Raw genomic sequence first — 11,449 nt, 5'->3', positions numbered from 1 at the left:
ATGGAACTCACTTTAATAAAAAGGTTATCCAAACACAATAGGAGAATAAATGCAGACATCCCAAACAAGGCATTTTACAGTACTTTAGAGGTCATTTACACTGGATCAAACGTGCTAAAATGAGTAAAAGCCGTACTATCCATTGCTTATTAATGAATATTCTTTGAAAGTAGATATGGTAATGTTTTCAGATTGCATGGGTGTCCATGCATTATAAATTAGCTCAGAATTGCAGTGGCACATGCATGCTTCTGTAACATTTGAATTGACCCATTAGACACATTGTCTATGTGGATTCAGAGCCTCCTCTCGTACTGGAGCTTAGCTGGCTAACCACAGCATGTGTGAAGCATTGAAGACTATCTTCCCCTTTCTTTGGCAGGCAACCTTGGTTTTATGGCTGGGGCTTTAATCTTCCACGAGGTCAAGCGCTCTTAGAGAAATGGAACCTAATTCCAGATGGAATAGATATTCTTATTACACACGGACCGCCTCTTGGTAAGAAAATCCTGGTTCAAGTTCAGTTTATATGTCTCTGCTGTATTCCTGGGGACAGATAACAATTCTGAGTCTTTGCCTTTTCCATGAAGCTCTTCAGATGTAAACTGGTGTTATTCTGGGGTGCTTTGTGCTGAAATAGTAATCGATCCCTGCTTATTGCCCTAACATTAGTAAAGTCACTTGATAGAGTTGGCCTCCATTAATCATTGAGAATAAAATAATTCAAAGTTAGAGCTAAGTTAAATTTGCTTCGCAAATGTTTAAAATGCATCTCATTGCAAGCAAACACCATGTCTCCCAACTCAAAGTTTCTACAAGTTAATAATCATATTTCTCAAGTGATCAGGGTACCATTAGGCAGTACTGAGGACATTCATAGCCAGTGGTGAAACAAAATCAAGATGGCGGCCACAATTTGGGTTTGAAGCTTTGACCCTTTTACATGTAAAAAGGGGTGGGGCTTCAGACCAGCTACCATCTTGACTTTTTTACACTCCCCGCTGCAGATGCCCCTGGACCCTTTTATCTCATACCCAACTCTCATTTCCTGCCTTTCTGTAGTCTTGTTTAAAATTCTTGCAATGAATGCAGGAAAATCACCAGAGTTGGCTCTATTCCACACCTCTTGCACTTTCATTTAAAGGCTGAACATTCAGATGCTCAATAGGTGCTGTAAGGAGAGTCTAGATTTTGGAGTCGTGATCTATTCTTCATCCCCTACAATATTGAGTAAGACCGTGAATTAAAAAGGGGGAAATTCCCAACTTTTTGTCTGTTAGAGCAGCGGTCCCCAACCTTTCTGGCACCAGGGACTGGTTTTGTGGAAGACAATTTTTCTATGGACCAGAATGGGGGGGATGGTTTCATGTGCAATCTAGATCCCACGCATGAGCAGATAAAGCTTCGCTCACTCACCCGCTGCTTGTGTGGCATGGTTCCCAACAGGCTGTGATCCGGTACCGGTCCACGGCCCAAAGGTTGGGGACCCCCATGTTAGAGGCAATTCCTTCTGGCCAGATATTTTTTGCTAATCCATGTAGATGCCAAGAAAGCTTTTCTGTCCCCGAGTAGGTATTCTTTTCAGATTACAGTTTTTGTGAAAGTTTTGTGAGTGGCTCCAAAAATGCTTCTTATACTGAAGCTTAGACTGAAACACTAAATGCATCCTAGACTCCAAGAATAGATTGCTGATCCCTCTTTCATAAGACCCACATGATGGCTGGTCTCTTCTACATAAAGCCCAAAAGATGAATCAGTAGCTGAATTCTGCTTTTTGCATTAAATTATGCTCAGCTTTGGAGCCTTAAGCCAAAGGAGTGAAAAATTTATTTTTAACAACCAAACTTTAAAAAGTTCTTTAGAAATAATACACAGATGGTCCTTGATTTATGACCATTTATTTAATGACAGCTCCAATTAACAACAGCCTTGGAAAGGGTGGATGCAAAGTTTTGTGATGGTTTTGTTTTACATGCTACCATCACAAAACACTGCATCCCCTCCAACAGTCTCATGATCACAGTCTGGGTCTTTAGCAACCTGTTTTGCATGTACAACTAGTTGCCAAGCACCCTGCAATTATCTGGTCTCCATTTGCAATCTTCTCTGCTCGTTTCCTCAGAAAGTCATTAGAAAAGTTGACAGGAAAGATTGCAAGCTGCTGCAGGAGGATTCCGTCTCACCTTTAGTGGCTGGTTGAAAGAGCTCCTTACCAAAGGATTTCAGCTCTGTCAAGCAGGCATAGAGCTGAAATCCTTTGCTGGAGAGCTTTTTTAACCAGACCCCAGAGATGAGAAGGAACTGAAATCCAAGCAGGATTTTCAGTTCCTGAGCAGGAAGGCAGCATAGTAAGGTTAAGCAGCATTGCTGTAGATGCAAGAGTTTACACTTCTCCCTGTTAAGTTTCTTCCTCTTTTTTCAGCCAATTGTTCAAAGTTTTTTTTTACTCTTCTCTTCTTCTTCCAAAGCTTTAGCAGTTCTAGGGTTTTTGCCTCAACTCCTCAACCATTTCTTCCCAGTCATTTTATAACAACTGTGACCAGCACAGCACCCAGGATACCCTAGTTGAGAGTCTCTGATGTGAAGCCATTCATGAGTACAGTATTAGTCAAGTATTTCTAAGATAAATATTTGCATTAACTCTGGTCAGGAGTTAGGAATCAATTAGTTTGCATCGGAATTCATAAAATTACATGCCTCAAACATATTTGGGGCTCATCAATCACAATATAGGAAACATGCATCGTTGAATTGGCTTTTGGTCTATTTTTAACCATCCCAAACTTTTGGTTCGGGTTAAAATTCATTGTTAGTAAAAACTTACAACCATTTCTGGCCAATAGAGATTGATTTCAAAATCTTTAGCTTCCTTAGCTCTAAAGGTAACTGGTTTTTTTTCCCAACAAGCATATGTTCCTTGGTAAAATCTGTTGGATATTTCAAATGGATCCAATACATCGTGTTTTTAACTCTGCAGGATATATAGGAGAGATCACCTGGTGTCTTACTTTCCATCTCTAATCTGCTGCTATTTTGTGTACAAAAAAGTTAAAGTTGGGAGTGTCCATGCTCATTGCCCACACGGTTGTTTCCAGTGGCCATTGGAAATTCTGCACCTTTTGATAGATACAGGAATTGTGTATATTGTTGGTTGTTGCTAATGTTCCTCTTACCCTGCTTTTATCCTGTTTTGCTAGTTATTTGTTTTGATGTTCACTGATGTTTATTAAATACATATTGAGTTATACTTTGCTATATAATATAATATGTGGAGTGTGCCCATATCTGATCTGCATATGGTATTTGAATAGGTGTATGCTAGGTACAAACTAAAGTGGAAATTATCCACTATAATTGTCCAACAAAATCTAGCTTGGAGCCTACCTAGTTGATTGTTGGCAACAGTGATTTATACTTTTTTGGCAGTTGCAGATTACAGTTTACCCAAATGTTAAAAGAAGGAAAAGAAAAGAATATCAAAGGCAGTCTTCTTAATGTTCACTAGGTATAATAAATTATTCTTAGTTTGTGTAGTCAGGTGTACATAATAAGTTACAAACATATGGGAAAGCTTCAGAAGGTTGATATTGCATGCAGACAAAAACATGTTCAACATAAATAACGCTTAATTTAATGAAGAAGTTAATTTCATGGATTTTAGTTCGCAAGATTTTTGAAGTGGAAATCCTTTTTGCCTTTATAAACCACCTCATTTACAATTAATTATTTCCAGTCATGTGACCACAACTTGAATTTCAGTCTTTCTTGGCTTGAGCAAGGTTTTGCAGAAGTAGAAGTTGACAAACCGCTATACATTGTGACGTCCGTGAGAGTCCATGTGAATTCTTGTGCAAGTGCACCATATGCTATTACTAAGGGTCACTGGTTAACAGTGGTGAAAGAACATAAAACAATGAGAACAGAAAAACCCAGCACCTGGTGCAATCAGGTGGTTGCTAAAGGAATGAGAGGTGAACAGAAAGGCAAATCAGAAGGGTGATTTGTAAAAGAACGTAGAGAAGAATTTTTAAAAAAATTGGAAGAGGAAAGAAGGAGACAATTTATTCTCTCAGCCGAACAATTCAAACAGGTTCCTACCACATCATCCTAGCAGGCCGGATTGGAGGGGAAGGGATTGGTCACGAGGGCTGTTATTATGAGAGCCCCCTGAGAGCAAGAGGGTGCAACTTCCTTGGAAGTGCCATCATTCAGAAGAAGCATCCAGAAACTGCAAGGCCCTTGAAGCCTGCAGAGACATTTCCCCACTAACAAATTCTGTATAATTCAAAGACTTCCATAGATGGTCTTTCTTTAAATAATTCCCTGAATCACTGGGGCAAAGAAAGAGTAACGCCAGTACTTCACAGTTTTGGCATGGTGATCATGGGCTAGAATAATGCTTAACAGGGAAGAATAGAGTAGAGTAGAGTAGAGTAGAGTAGAATAGAATAGAATAGAATAGAATAGAATAGAATAGAATCTGGAAAGGACCTTGGAGGTCATCTAGTCCAGCCCCCTGTTCGAGCAGGAGAACCTATACTATTTCAGACAAGTGACTGTCTGGTCTCTTCTTAAAAACTTCCAGTAATGGAGTGCCCACGATTTCTGAAGGCAAGCTGTTCCACTGGTTATCACCTGAATAGGTTATCACCTGATTGGGTTCAGTCTTCTAATGAGTGAATTTGTGAATTTGCAGATAAAGTAGAAGTAGATCTATCTGTTGTGAGAATCATATAATTGAGGACATTTTCCTGGTAACAGCAAACTGTTCCTGGCAGAAGAGCTAAACTGTTCCTAGTAGAAAGACTAAATCATGCACAAGAGCTACATGGCTTCTTTCTATAAAAGAAATGACACCAGGTCTCATCCTGAGCTTGGAGACTCCCACATTTGCAGCTTTCCTGGTGGGGTGAAGCAGCTTCTTCTTTCCATCCAGAATCCTTACAAGTCAAGAGCTTCTCATGCGGTTCATTTCCATGAGGGACATGCCCTTATGAAACTCTTTCCATTGATTATTATCTTTCCATTGATATATAATTTTATGGTACTACTCCCCAAAAAAGTGGTGTTATTAGCCATCAAACCTAAAAAATACACTTTTCCCAAAAGGTTTCCATAATTTTGGCCACTACTGTATATACAAAGGGGCCAGGAACTGATTGCATTGTTATGGCTGGCACCTTGACTTTTTGACCCTGTACCCCGCAGGTCCTTGTGCCCTGTTCATAGCCCACCTGGAAGTGTGCTGAAGCTGGATTCTGCTGTTTGTGGGAAGCTTCATTGTTCCCTCTGAATGCATCTTCTTGATTTCTTCAGCCATTATCCCCAATCAGAGCTCCACGTGAAAGGAGCCACTGAAGCCACTGAGTTCAACCTCTTGTTCTGTGCAGAAATCTACGTTCAACCAACCGAGGACTTGCAACCTCTGCTTGAACGTGGTTTAATGAATGGGAGCTCACCAGCTCCCACAGCTTTGGTCCACATCTAAACTCTTCCTACTGTGAAGAACCGTAACACTGAACTAGAATCTGCCTTATTTGGGCTGAAAATCACTGACCTGCAACTATCTTTTTCAGGCAACACAGATAGCTGGAATTTTAAAAATAATATATCACATTCGCCTCAGTCCCCTTTTCTCAAGGTTAATATCCTCAGTTCTTTGTGATATCTCCTCTCAATAGTATCATATTCGTTGTGATACCTTCATTTCCCGTTGCTAATTCAGTTTCTCTGAATGCTCTGAACTGGGTCCCCTTCTCAAGGTGAATTCTGAGAAATGTTTATGGGATCCCCTCGGGGGCAAATAAATATGAGTCACAAGCTTTGTCTTATGAATTGGAATTATTTAGAGTTGAGTAAGAGGTAGTAGTTTTTTTTAAATCCTCTCAAACGAAGTTGCACATCCATTTAGTACAAGGAAAGGGCATGACCGGGAGAAGAACTAAGCTGTCTCTGAGGTACAATGATCTCAGTCTGAATGGGGCCACAAAATGAAGACCTTGAATAGGATTCCCAGTATTTTCCAAATATTGCCACCAAATTATAAATTTTTAATATGCCAGAGAGCAAATATTAAAGCCACTAGGAATAATTACAGTATGCTAACTGTTCTTAACAGAAGTCAACTGCACCCTTCATACCTGGATTTTATCCCTTTCTTACAAGTTACTGTCATTGGCTGACAACTCCCTTGTTGAAAAACTGTTAAATGAAATCTTTCTCTGCTAAAATCTGCATTTAAAACATTGCAATTATTTTAGCTCCATTACAAATAGCAAAACTGTGCATTTGGCCTTCGAGCTTATTTTATATTTTCACTTGGGTTATACCCCAACAATAAATCACATCAGATAAAATAAAGATAAAAGAATGCTAAAATTATCTGATAGATTTATTGAAACTTTCTTTTGCATTTCTGGACCAAAATTATGTATTTGCATGTATTAGAACCATCTCTATCTTACATACTCATGAATACAGCTTTTAGTGGGTAGATTGACTATAATACCTTCTACTTGTATACATCATTTTTCAGTTTTATTCAATTTTATTATTATTATTATTCAATTTTATTTCTGTATATGAACAAAAATTAATTTCTAGACATTCATTTAAAGCTAGAAGAGCTAGATATAGAATGAAGCAGAGTCTTAAATTTGAGATGCAGAGTTTTTCAGCATTTTATAAATTGTATTTGTTTCTTATTTTGAAGGTTTTCTAGATTGGGTTCCTAAGAAAATGCAAAGGGTGGGCTGTGTGGAGCTGCTGAATACAATCCAGAGACGAATACAACCACGACTTCATGTTTTTGGACATATTCATGAAGGTGAGGCATTGTGTGTGTGTCTGTATTATTTTCATGGATAAAAATTAAAATGGATAATACAACGTTTTGAGATATTAAGTGTAGTAGGTAAGAGGTATGTTGATTAATGGTGGAACAGCTTGCCTTCAGACGTTGTGGGTGCTTAATCACTCGAGGTTTTTAAGACAACACAGGACAGCCACTTGTCTGAAATGATATAGGAACTCCTGCTTGAGCAGGGGGCTGGACTAGAAGACCTCCAAAGTCCCTTCCAGCTCTGTTCTGTTCTGATTCTGACCTCTGCTTTTGGCTATAGAAACTTCTGTCACACTGAATAAGTTTAAAAATCAGACTTTGCACAGCAAGGAGCAAGAGTGAGTAATTGCGTCCATAGTGGGGGACAAAAGAGTCTATAAGGCAACTGTATAATCCTGGTCACTATGTTGACTTTTCCCCCCCACACATATAGTCCACCCAATGCCTGCCCTTGAAGGAACCTACTTTTTACCAACTAGTAATGCTGGTAAATTTACAGGTAGTCCTCGACTTACAACAGTTCATTTAGTGACCATTCAAATTACAATAGTACTGAAAAAAGTGACCTGACTGTTTTTCACACTTACAACTATTGCGGCATCCCCATGGCCATGTGATCAAAATTCAGATGCTTGGCAACTGGTTCATATTTATGACCGTTGCTGTGTCCCAGGGTCACGTGATCCCCTTTTGCAACCTTCTGACAAGCAAAGTCAATGGGGAAATCAGATTCCCTTAACAACCGGGTTGCTAACTTATCAACTGCAGTGATTCACTTAACAACTAAGGGAAGAAAGAAATGGGGCAAAATTCACAAATGTCTCACTTAACAACAGAAATGTTGGGCTCAGTTGTGGTTGTAAGTTGAGGACCACCTGCATAGTGTTTGCTCAGGCACTATGCTGGAATTCATTCCACTAAGTTGAAATGGTATTTCATACCAGCATCTTTTAAGCAATAAACACAGTAAAGGGAACAGGTATATATTTACAGCAGATGACAGTAATTTACATAAAATAACAAACTAGATTTTTACCTTGGATTTCTCAAGTTATTCAAAATAGTGATGTAAAAAAAGTAAGTACTAGAAGGTTCCATTATGACATGGCTGCTATCTGTTACTAACCAAAGAGGCAGTGTTCATTTCTTGAATTTCTGGGAGAAATAATTACTGTTATAACCAGTCTATTTTCTTGAAAACCTTATTTCTTTGTGAAAACATCTGGCTTAAAATTCTTCCTAATGTGACAGAATCCTATTATTTTCAGTAAAAAAAAAAAGCTGTTACTCATTATCTTCTCTGCACCCTACTTCATTTATCAACATATATTTATTATATCTACATTATTATCTCTGTATCTCAGAATTTTTCATATAAGAATGAAAAAAGTGCTAGAAAGATTTTCTACGACAGGTTTTTGCTAGAATTTGATATATTTTTTCCATGATAAATGGGGAATAATAATATTCTGAAACTTTGGATCTTCCAGAACCATGATGAACATCAACTGTCTTATGGCACTTTTTTTTTTATCTGTATGAGTTTGCTTCTCTATAAAATAAATTTCCTTCATCCTTTATTTTTGATTTGCTCTGCCTATGGAAATGTCTCCATAATTTACCTAAACTGCACTCTGTTAAACTCTGTGGCATATGGAACCTGCTACATTAACAGGTTGTTTCCAAACATCAGTATATGAAGAGTAGCAACAAAGCCAACTTATGAAGGAGACGTAGGTCATTGTGACATTCAGTTATATTGAAGTAACAAATGTTCAACCTCTGAATGCTATTTAAAAGCTCCTAATGTCGAAAATATCTTTATAGGGACAAAGGACAGGAAACAGGAGCAAGAAAACCATAATTACTTGATGGTTGGCATCAGTGGTGGGATTCAAATATGTGAACAACCGGTTCTCTGTGTGGATGCTGCTTCCGGAAGTCCATTCTGGGCCTGGGCAACAAAAAATTAGCTACCGGTTCTGCCGAAGTGGTGCGAACCGGCTGAATCCCATCACTGGTTGGCATGCTCTTTCTTCTGTGGCTGTGTTAACTCACTCTGGATGTACATTCAATTTGGCTTCAGAATATCAGTTTATAATCTCAAAGGAATTTGAATTCTAGGGAGACGTCCAGATCCAACATCCAAAGGCCCTTCCATGAATGGACACTTAATATCCATTTCATCTGACTGATGATTTCATAAAAAGACCCCCATTTTCTTCCTGAAGAACCAAGTAGAATCCTGCATTCAATTTGAGGGGCCTAATCTAAATCTTAATGTTAAAGGTTTTAGAGAGAGAGAATTTATAGCAGAGAGGCCCTAAATTCTACAGGGAATTGTTTAAGTTGTAGGGATTTGAAATTATTCTTTAAAAAAGAGGGCATCACAGTGCTGTTTGCTTGGATACGTGCGAAACCAGTTAGAATGAAGATATTCAAGTTTAGTGCTGTGATTTATTGATGTTCAATGGGATGAATAGGGATTTCTATATGGCCACCATTTTGGTGTATGATAGCAGAAATAGTGTATTGAGGAAAAGCTTATTTATAACAATATTTTTAATTTTTTAGGTTACGGTGTTATGGCTGATGGAACAACTACCTATGTGAATGCTTCTGTGTGTACCATGAATTACCAGCCATTGAATCCACCTATAGTAATTGATTTACCTACTCCAAGAAACACATAATTGTGGCAGAATGAAAATACGTAATTTATGCCAATGTAAGAGCCAAGTAACCATGAAATTGTGGCATTATTTTTATTGTTCTTTATAGACAACGTGGAAAGATAGAAATGGACAAAGGCATTTGGTATCACAACTTTTTGAAAATGTATTCTTGGATTTAGCATTTCATTGTTTTAAAAAAATTGTTAATATGAAAAAGGAGACAACTTCTGCATTATAGACATTGGTTCATTTTGTATATTCCATATGCTGTATTGAATTTACGAAAAGACACGTCTCTTCAGCAACATGATGTGTTACGAATGCTTGCAGCTTTATATGTGTGTTCAGTAACAGCCTTCTTCATTTATATCTGTACAGAGGAATAATTACATTGAGAATCAAAATTTGTAATTGTGTGAAATACACTTTCTTTAAACAGTATCTCCCTGTAATCATCAAAAGAATAATAATCTTATTCTACATTATTTGGAAATCTATACACATCTTTCAATTTTACAGTGTGGAAGAAAACTTGTTTGCAACTGGGAGTGAATATGAAAAGAAAAATGTTATAATATGAATTACTGAATTGCTGTGCACAGCAGAAACATTTAAAAAATGAAATGGTTTAAAATGAAAACTCAGGAATTAGTTTTTCCTCCCGATAAGTAAGATATTCTGCTACTTTTAAATCTTATCTACTAACTTTTAGGTTGCATAGCCTTAGGGCTGATAGCAGTGGCCTCAGTTGGGTTTTTCTTGAGAAATGATGCAGGAAGCATCAGATAGAACCTACAATTACCGAAAGTCTATTAAACAGATTATCCAGGCTCTGTTATGGCTTTTTGCTGTTATTTTTAACTATAATTTTGTCATAGCAGTGATCCTAGAGAAGATCTATCTGTATGATCACCAAGACTGAAAACCAGTTTGGTCTAGTGCAGAGGTGTCAAACTCGCAATGTCACGTGACATGTCGCGACGTATCGTGACTTTTTTTTCCATTATCGGAAATGGGGTGAGTGCGGTTTCAGCATGACGCATCCAGCCTGCGGGCCAGCAGTTTGACACCCTGGTCTAGTGGTTAAGGCACCAGGCTAGAAACTAGAAGACTGTGAGTTTTAGTCCCATCTTAGACATGAAAACTGGCTGGATGACTTTGAGGCAATCATTCTCTCTCAGTCCAGGTTACCTCACAAGATTGTTATTGTGGGAAAATAGGAGGAAGGAGTAGTAAATATGTTCACTGCCTTGAGTCATTTATAAAAAAATAATAAAGGTAAGATTAAAAAAAATCAGCACTGAATAGATAGCACATAATTGACAAATCAATCATAGCAATACTGACACTGAGCATTAAAAATCACTTCAAAGTGATCACTAGCGTAGGCGAAATTCAGCGCAGTTGCTGGTTCTGTCAAGTCAGAAGATACAGAGGGTTCCACGTTGAAGATGGATTCACAGGTCAAGACCAGGAAAAGTGATAAACGCTGTGTCACAACTGAACAGAAAAGGGGTCATTTTGATGTAGTCAGGCCCAGTCTGGCTTCATCATTCACAGCTTCAGCTTAACTGGATTTGTGATATTGTTCAGAAACTGCCCCACATTTTCAGCCATGGAGAAGATTTCTCACCTTATGGTAACCCTCTATTTTTAAACAATTTGTTTTTGTGGATTAGCTTCCCCAACCCCTAATTTAGGTATGCGGGTATGTGAGATGAGCAAACGACTACTGCAAACTAAGGTTTGCATGCCAGCAGATGACAAGTCAAAATGGCAAAAAAAAAAAAAAAAGATGAATTTCTTGTACGGTCCCCAAGCACAAAATGTTTCCTCCTGTTGTCACATATTATTGTACACAATCAGGTAGAGGAATTTTATACTATGAATCCGTGTGGCTTTTTTAAAACATAGATTTTATAGTGAAAAATCA

General features: G+C 38.0%; 1 long non-coding RNA gene across 1 annotated transcript; it reads left to right on the top strand.

Moving 5' to 3' along the window:
* Nucleotides 1-402: 402 nt before the first annotated feature.
* LOC114922182 lies at nt 403-10,355 on the top strand. Its single transcript, XR_003810503.1, has 3 exons — nt 403-498; nt 6,713-6,826; nt 9,416-10,355. It is a non-coding gene; the product is annotated as an uncharacterized LOC114922182 (long non-coding RNA).
* Nucleotides 10,356-11,449: the final 1,094 nt, after the last annotated feature.

This window comes from Protobothrops mucrosquamatus, unplaced genomic scaffold, assembly GCF_001527695.2.
Source record: "Protobothrops mucrosquamatus isolate PMUCROS unplaced genomic scaffold, P.Mucros_1.0 scaffold1087, whole genome shotgun sequence".
In the NCBI taxonomy this organism is placed as follows: Eukaryota; Metazoa; Chordata; class Lepidosauria; order Squamata; family Viperidae; genus Protobothrops; species Protobothrops mucrosquamatus.
The sequence above is the reverse complement of the archived record's forward strand: the minus strand, read 5'-3'. Positions and strand labels throughout refer to the sequence as shown.